Below are 9,295 nucleotides of genomic sequence, written 5' to 3'. Positions count from 1 at the left end.
CACACTGTAATACTTTGTGTCTGTAGTTAATCCTGGGACCCCAGCCTTATCTTTTCCTCATTACAAACTGCATGGGCTCTATTCCAGCAGCAATAACATAGCCTTCTTTTTTTGAGAAGAGGGAAGAATTTTGTTTTTATTTTTATTTATTTATTTTTTAACATCTTTATTGGAGTATAATTGCTTTACAATGGTGTGTTAGTTTCTGCTGTATAACAAAATGAATCAGCTATACATATACATATATCCCCATATCTCCTCTCTCTTACGTCTCCCTCCCACCCTCCCTATCCCACCCCTCTAGATGGACACAAAGCACCGAGCTAATCTCACTGTGCTATGCAGCTGCTTCCCACTAGCTATCTATTTTACATTTGGTAGTGTATATATGTCCACGACACTCTCTCACTTCGTCCCAGCTTCCCCTTCCCCCTCCCCGTGTCCTCAAGTCCATTCTCTACATCTGCGTCTTTATTCCTGTCCTGCCCCTGGTTCTTCAGAGCCTTTTTTTTTTTAGATTCCATATATATGTGTTAGCATACGGTATTTGTCTTTCTCTTTCTGAACTTACTTCACTCTGTAGGACAGTCTCTAAGTCCATCCACCTCACTACAGATAACTCAATTTTGTTTCTTTTTATGGCTGAGTAATATTCCATTGTATATATGTGCCACATCTTCTTTATCCATTCATCTGTTGATGGACACTTAGGTTGCTTCCATGTCCTGGCTATTGTAAATAGAGCTGCAATGAACATTGTGGTGCATGACTCTTTTTGAATTATGGTTTTCTCAGGGTATATGCCCAGTAGTGGGATTGCTGTGTCATATGGTAGTTCTATTTTTAGTTTTTTAAGGAATCTCCATAGTGGCTGTATCAATTTACATTCCCACCAACAGTGCAAGAGGGTTCTCTTTTCTCCACACCCTCTCTAGAATTTCTTGTTTGTAGATTTTTTGATGATGGCCATTCTGACTGGTGTGAGGTGATACCTCATTGTAGTTTTGATTTGCATTTCTCTAATGATTAGTGATATTGAGCATCCTTTCATGTGTTTGTTGCCAATCTATATATCTTCTTTGAAGAAATGTCTATTTAGGTCTTCTGCCCATTTTTGGATTGGGTTGTTTGGTTTTTTTGATATTGAGCTGCATGAGCTGCTTGTATATTTTGGAGATTAATGCTTTGTCAGTTGCTTCACTTGCAAGTATTTTCTCCCATTCTGAGGGTTGTCTTTTCGTCTTCTTTATGGTTTCCTTTGCTGTGAAAAAGCTTTGAAGTTTCATTAGGTCCCATTTGTTTATTTTTGTTTTTATTTCCATTTCTCTAGGAGGTGGGTCAAAAAGGATCTTGCTGTGATTTACATCATAGAGTGTTCTGCCTCTGTTTTCCTCTAAGGGTTTTATAGTGTCTGACCTTACATTAAGGTCTTGAACCCATTTTCAGTTTATTTTTGTGTATGGTGTTAGGGAGTGTTCTAATTTCATTCTTTTACATGTAGCTGCCCAGTTTTCCCAACACCACTTATTGAAGAGGCTGTCTTTTACCCATTGCATATTCTTGCCTCCTTTATCAAAAATAAGGTGACGATATGTGCATGCATTTATCTTTGGGCTTTCTGTCCTGTTCCCTTGATCTATATTTCTGTTTTTGTGCCAGTACCATACTGTCTTGATTACCGTAGCTTTGTAGTACAGTCTGAAGTCAGGGAGCCTGATTCCTCCAGCTCTGTTTTTCTTTCTCAAGATTGCTTTGGCTATTCAGGGTCTCTCGTGTTTCCATACAAATTGTGAAATTTTTTGTTCTAGTTCTGTGAAAAATGTCATTGGTATTTTGATAGGGATTGCATTGAATCTGTAGATTGCTTTGGGTAGTATAGTCATTTTCACAATCCAAGAACATGGTATATCTCTCCATCTGTTGATATCATCTTTAATTTCTTTCATCAGTGTCTTATAGTTTTCTGCATACAAGTCTTTTGTCTCCTTAGGTAGGTTTATTCCTAGGTATTTTATTCTTTTTGTTGCAGTGGTAAATGGGAGTGTTTCCTTAATTTCTTTTTCAGATTTTTCATCATTGGTGTATAGGAATGCAAGAGATTTCCATGCATTAATTTTTTATCCTGCTACTTTGCCAAATTCATTGTTTAGCTCTAGTAGTTTTCTGGTAGCATTTTCGGGATTCTCTATGTATAGTATCATGTCATCTGCAAACAGTGACAGTTTTACTTCTTTTCCGATTTGGATTCCTTTTATTTCTTTTTCTTCTCTGATTGCTGTGGCTAAAACTTCCAAAACTATGTTGAATAATAGTGGTGAGAGTGGGCAACCTTGTCGTGTTCCTGATCTTAGTGGAAGTGGTTTCAGTTTTTCACCATTGAGAATGATGTTGCCTGTGGGTTTGTCATACATGGCCTTTATTATGTTGAGGTAAGTTCCCTCTATGCCTACTTTCTGGAGGGTTTTTATCATAAATGGGTGTTGAATTTTGTCAAAAGCTTTTTTCTGCATCTATTGAGATGATCATATGGTTTTTATTCTTCAATCTGTTAACATGGTTTATCACATTGATTGACTTGCATATATTGAAGAATCCTTGCATTCCTGGGATAAACCCCACTTGATCATGATGTATGATCTTTTTAATGTGCTGTTGGATTCTTGGCTAGTATTTTGTTTAGGATTTTTGCATCTATGTTCATCAGAGATATTGGCCTGTAGTTTTCTTTTTTTGTGACATCTTTGTCTGGTTTTGGTATCAGGGTGATGGTGGCCTCGTAGAATGAGTTTGGGAGTGTTCCTCCCTCTGCTATATTTTGGAAGAGTTTGAGAAGGATAGGTGTTAGCTCTTCTCTAAATGTTTGATAAAATTCGCCTGTGAAGTCATCTGATCCTGGGCATTTGTTTGTTGGAAGATTTTTAATCACAGTTTCAATTTCAGTGCTTGTGATTGGTTTGGCACAACCTTCCTGGTGGAGGGGACTGGTGCCTGTGTTCTGGTGGATGAGGCTGGATCTTGTCTTTCTGGTGGGCAGGACCACATCTGGTGGCGTGTTTTGCGGTGTCTGTGAACTTAGTATGATTTTAGGCAGCTCTCTGCTAATGGGTGGGTTGTGTTCCTGTCTTGCTAGGTGTTTGGCATGGGGTGTCCAGCACTGTAGCTTGCTGGTCGTTGAGTGGAGCTGGATCTTAGCATTGAGGTGGAGATGTCTGAGAGAGCTTTCACCATTTGATATTACGTGGGGCAGGGAGGTCTCTGGTGGACCAGCGTCCTGAACTCAGCTCTCTCACCACAGAGGCTCAGGCCTGACACCTGGCCAGAGCACCAAGACCCTGTCAGCCACACAGTTCAGAAGAAAAGGGAGAGAAAGAAGAAAGAAAGAAAGAAAGAAAGAAAGACAGAAAGAAAGAAAGAAAGAAAGAAAGAAGGAAGGAAGGAAGGAAGGAAAGAAAGAAAAAGAAAGAAAGAAAGAAAGAAGAATATAAAATAAAATAAAGTTATTAAAATAAGAAATTTAAAAAATATTAAAAATAAAAAAGTAATTAAAAAAGAAAGAAAGAAGAGAGCAACCAAACCAAAAAACAAATCCACCAATAATAACAAGAGCTAAAAACTATATTAAGAAAAAAACAACAGACAGACAGAACCCTAAGACAAATGGTAAAAGCAAAGCTCTACAGACAATATCACACAAAGAAGCATACACATACACACTCACAAAAGGAGAAAAAGGAAATATATATATATATATATAAAAAGGAAAAGAGCAACCAAATCAATAAACAAATCTACCAATTATAATAAGCTCTAAATACTAAACTAAGATAAACATAAAACCAGAAACAAATTAGATACAGAAAGCAAACCCGAAGTCTACTGTTGCTCCCAAAGTCCACCGCCGCAATTTTGAAATGATTCGTTGTCTATTCAGGTATTCCACAGATGCAGGTACATCCGGTTGATTGTGGAGATTTAATCTGCTGCTCCTGAGGCTGCTGGGAGAGATTTCCCTTTCTCTTCTTTGTTCCCACAGCTCCTGGGGTTCAGCTTTGGATTTGGCCCTGCCTCTGCATGTAGGTCGCCTGAGGGCGTCTGTTCTTCACCCAGACAGGACGGGGTTAAAGTAGCAGCTGATTAGGGGCCTCTGGCTCACTCAGGCCGGGGGGAGGAAGGGGTACGGAATGCGGGGCGAGCCTGCGGCCGCAGAGGCCAACATGAAGTTGCAACAGCCTGAGGCGCGCTGTGTGTCCTCCTGGGGAAGTTGTCCCTGGATCACGGGACCCTGGCAGTGGCGGGCTGCACAGGCTCCCGGGAGGGGAGGTGTGGAGAGTGAGCTGTGCTCGCACACAGGCTTCTTGGTGGCGGCAGCAGCAGTCTTAGCGTTTCATGGCCATCTGTGGTTCCACGCTGATAGCCGTGGCTTGTGCCCATCTTTGGAGCTTGTTTAGGTGGTGCTCTTAATCCCTTCTCCTCGCGCACCCCGAAACAATGGTCCCTTGCTTCTTAGGCAGGTCCAGACTTTTTCCCGGACTCCCTCCCGGCTAGCTGTGGCGCACTAGCCCCTTCAGGCTGTGTTCACGCAGCCAACCCCAGTCCTCTCCCTGGGATCAGACCTCCAAAGCCCGAGCCTCAGCTCCCAGCCCCCACCCATCCCGACGGGTGAGCAGACAAGCCTCTTGGGCTGGTGAGTGCTGGTCGGCACTGATCCTCTGTGCGGAATCTCTCTGCTTTGCCCTCTGCACCCCTGTTGCTGTGCTCTCCTCTGTCTCCGCCAGTAAAGGGGTTTCCTAGTGTGTGGAAATTTTTCCTCCTTCACAGCTCCCTCGCAGAGGTGCAGGTCCCGTCCCTATTCTTTTGTCTCTGTTTTTCCTTTTTTCTTTTGCCCTTCCCAGGTACATGGGGAGTTTCTTGCCTTTTGGGAATCCTGAGGTCTTCTGCCAGCGTTCAGTAGGTGTTCTGTAGGAATTGTTCCACATGTAGATGTATTTCTGGTGTATTTGTGGGGAGGAAGGTGATCTCCACGTCTTACTCCTCCACCATGTTGAAGCTATTCCAATAACATAGTCTTTTCTCACCTCTGAACCTTTGCAGAAACCATTCTCTCTGCTTAAAATGACTTCTTCGTTTCCTCCACCAATCCATGAAGCTTTCCTCCTTCAAGACACTTCGGAAATTCAACTCTCATACATCTGCCTTCCCTATCACTTCCTTGAATCATTTATAATTGTACACATGTGAAGGCTGGGTGGCTTATCTTAACTGGCTAGATAACCCAAGCAACAAAGCTTGGCCTAAGAAAGAATAGCTAGTCTCATCTTTCTACTCTATGTTTGTTTATTGGGAGGGGCTGGTGGGGATGGTTGGGAAGGACTGGTTAGGAGTGTTCCAGTGCGTGGCTCAAGGCTAGTTTATCACCCTTGAAACAGAGTTTGCTTCATATGCCAATATTATCCTTTTACTTAGTTGTTCTTGGTAACTGTGTGTTTATTTCATTTGTATTTGCCTGTCTCCACCATCCAATTCTATTTATTTCTTCCATTTATGGAGTCTTTTGAAATCAACAATGTTAGAATTATTATGTGTTTCTATGAAGAAGAGTGAGAATACGTTGGTTGATGCTGCCACCGTCACAAACTCAACTGCCTGCAGAGCCCAGGCAAGTTACAGAAATGTGGAAAGATACAGTGTTAGACAGGGAGCAGAGGCTATGGAAACCAGAGCATACCTGCCCAGCCTAGGGGCATTCAAATGCAGAACTTCACCCCTGCCAGTCCAATTTGGCCTTTTAGTCACTAGTTTGTCACCCCAGACACCCTCATTTCTTGCTCTGAGCCTGGGAGGTATGTTGGTGGTGACAGGGTGATTAGCTATATTTTATTGGTGAAGGAATTGAAACACAGAACAGTAACTTTACAAATGTCACACAGGAAAATCAGCTTCATGCACATGGTTTATTCAAAGATAGGAGATTGCAAAAAGGTAAAAGAAAAAGCGTGACCTAAAACCTGGAAGTGAATGAGTAAACAATTTCCTTAAAGAAAAATATTTTCTAATATTTGGAAGCAGTTTTTGATATAGTCAATAAGTTTTAAAACCATAATTGGAACTTCCCTAGTGGTGCAGTGGTTAAGAATCCGCCTGACAATGCAGGGGACACGGGTTCGAGCCCTGGTCCAGGAAAATCCCACATGCCGCGGAGCAACTAAGCCCATGCACCACAACTACTGAGCCTGCGCTCTAGTGCCCATGAGCCACAACTACTGAGCCCACTTGCCACAACTACTGAAGCCCACGTGCCTAGAGCCCGTGCTCTGCAACAAAGAGAAGCCACTGCAATGAGAAGTCCGCGCACCGCAACAAAGGGTAGCCCCCCTCAGTAGCCCCTGCTCGCTGCAACTAGAGAAAGCCTGCGTGCAGCAACGAAGACCCAATGCAGCCAAAAATAAATAAATAAAATAAATTTATTTTAAAAAAAAGTGGTAAAGGTGGTAAATTTTTTTAAAAAAAAAGCATAACTGAATCAGTCAGTCCTTTTTTCTGTGATTTGAATACAAACCACACACACACACATATATATTTTATGATTAAATTATAATTACCTTGGGAAATTTGGCATCTTGCCCTTCCTAAGGGATTTTGACTAATATGTGAATTACCTTGATTTATAGAAAACCTAATTTTAAGGAGAGAATTGTTCCTTTCCTAGATGTCTTACAGGTTTTTATTTTTTTGTTTGTCTTTTAAGATTAAGATTTATTTACTGTTATTACCCTTAGCTTTGAAGGGAGAAGAAGGTTGGGTAACAGAGCCTAGAATCCACTTTTTAATGTGGATGTTTTGAAATTTTTATTCACTTCTACTACAAGCTGAGAAGTAGGCAAAGCATATTCTGCAAATCAAGCCCGTTAAAATTCCACTGCAAAGCATGGACTTGACTGACTGCAAGTGGAGCTGTCAGCTCGTACAGACGTCACTGTCAAAGGGCCGTGTCATCTGTCAGTGTCGGTTCCAGCTCACTGTTCCACATAGAGAGAATGCACTGTTGCCTCCCAATTGATAACACGCTGCCAGAAGCATGTTACTTTCTCATCCGTCTTCTTGTAGCTGTCAAAAATGGAATCCATTAATTAGTTCGTTCTTGTGAATTTTAGTTGTTCTAAAGACATGTAAATTTCAAAGTAAGACAAATAAAAATTCCAGCCCAAACCAAGATGCCCGTAAGGGCTCAAAATCCCAAAGTGGCCCTTGTTGCTGACAGTAGTGGGTACTGACCAGCTAAACTCTGCCTTAAGAGAATGTAATGATGTGGCGAGTTTCCCATCCCTTTTAATGAGAGCAAGCTTCCCAAGGCAGCAGAGGGAATGTAGAGACGGGTAGAGATAAATGCGGGAGACGCCCTGAACATGGCTCTAACTAGTCAGGTAGTTTGACAAAACTTAGGGAGTCTGGTTGCTATTGCTACTGCATGATTACCTTTTTGTATTTTATTCCTCTCCAGTGGCTTTCAAAAATATTTGGATGGGCTTTATTTCCCTCATTGTGGGGGGGGGCGTCCCACGAAGCCTAGGCAATTCTGTAAACTCCATATACTTTAGACAGGGTGCCTCATGTGCAATTCACTTCCACACTCCAATATACAGTATATCTACAAATTGAAGGAATATTCTATAAGAAACTGGAAACAAATACATTGAATAATCTTTCTGTCTGATAGAGTATATTGCAAAAATGAATATGTTTAGCTTAACCCAATTTCTTCCCTCTCTACCTTTTTAAGTCAGTGATAAAGGATTGCAGTGACACTAAATTATTTTATTCTACTCAATTCAGTAAGCATTTATTGAGTGGCTACTCTGTGTAACTCACCGTGCTAGATACTCTGGGAAATACAAAAATGATTCAAATACAGTCTTAGTCCTCTAGAAGCTCATGCTTTAGAGAAAGAGGCAAATGCATACACAAAGATCTCTAATTCATGATAGACTGGAGGAAATATTAAACAATGAGCCATGAGAGAAGAAAGAGAAATGTGCTCCATCCCATGGGCTCTGAGAGGGAGGGACTGCTGGAGCGAGTAACGTCAGAGCAAGGCTTTGAAGAATGGGCGGTCTACACATGGCTTTAAATCCTCAATTTTAAAGGATACACCATATATGGAGGAAAAACACACCAAAGGAGTGTGTTTGCAAATGACCAGGAAAAGAGAACTTGCACAAGTGGCGGTGTCTGGGGAAGAGCTTTCCAGCAGGAGGGAGGGCTGGTCCAGTCCAGGGCAGGGAGGATTCTGGGACAGAGACATCCTTCTAGGCACTGTGCATTTTACCAAAGCCAACAAAGAAGGCACTCCTTTTGTGAAAAATGTACAGGGGAGTAGTTTACTGTGATTACACCCAAGGATGTGCAGTGTAAATAAATGGTAAATATAACCAGAAGTATCTTTCTGATATTTTTTTTCTTCTTTCCAGGTTTTCTTTCCAGTATAATATACAATAGAAAAGTAGGATCACTAGGATGAACAAAAAATAAGATAAAAAATAATTTAGCAGAATTTCTTTTTTAAGATCCTCAAAACATCTGGGGAATTCATGATTCTTTTCCCACAAACAGCACAATACTTTGGGATGATTTTAAGGCCCAGGAGGGAAGGGACTTTGTTTTGCTCCTTGTTGAATCCCTACCACTCAGAAGAGTGCGTGGCTCATAATAGGAACTCCACCGGCATCTAAGTGCACTTGTCGCAAAACCTATCAACTGTAGCTCAGCCAAGTCTCAGAAGAGGAACAGACGTGGCTCATCTTTCTGCTGCCCTCATACAGCAGGGATAACTTCAGTTTGAGATGAAATGTCACTAGAAGGACAATTGCTTTTTACTAGAGGTTTAAAATGTGAACTTTTGTCAATTAATTTGGTGACAGTTATTTCTTATGTTTTGAGTAAAACTGATTTAAAAGGGAAGAAAACTTAAACGGCCAGCAGAAAAATGAACTATCAACAAAGGAATTTTGCTAATGCTAAGAATGTTTGAAATGCTCGTGTTTCTAGCTGTAAGATGCTAACGATAAGGTTATACCTAGAACGAGGTGAGATTGTCAGCCGTCTGGTTAATTCAGCCCCCCTAACTAGCCAATTTAAATATTCGGTCAGAAAGTGCATTTTATATGCAGAAAACTTGTTTGACTGCCTTCACATCTAAGTAAGCCAGATTAACAGTAACTCTAAGCTTCTCTTTGGGATATATAGGCCTAGCTGTGGTGTATATAGGATGAAGATGTTAAGCGACTGTTTCCTTCCTTGA

At 41.2% G+C, this 9,295-nt stretch overlaps 2 long non-coding RNA genes across 4 annotated transcripts in view; one reads left to right on the top strand and one right to left on the bottom strand.

Annotated features, from left to right (window-relative positions):
• The window catches only part of LOC309634829, a 346,981-nt gene that overhangs the window by 173,566 nt on the left and 164,120 nt on the right, over positions 1-9,295 (top strand). The window lies entirely within an intron of this gene.
• LOC309634820 overlaps positions 1-9,295 on the bottom strand; it is a 66,671-nt gene that overhangs the window by 14,264 nt on the left and 43,112 nt on the right. For all 3 annotated transcript variants that reach the window (XR_014248441.1, XR_014248442.1, XR_014248443.1), the window contains exon 3: positions 6,600-7,104. This is a non-coding gene — a long non-coding RNA (uncharacterized lncRNA). The remainder of the gene's footprint in view (positions 1-6,599; positions 7,105-9,295) is intronic.

Source organism: Balaenoptera borealis (assembly GCF_965194805.1).
Source record: "Balaenoptera borealis genome assembly, chromosome: 9".
NCBI lineage: Eukaryota > Metazoa > Chordata > Mammalia > Artiodactyla > Balaenopteridae > Balaenoptera > Balaenoptera borealis.
Note: the sequence above shows the minus strand (reverse complement) of the source record. Positions and strands in the feature narration are given on the sequence as shown.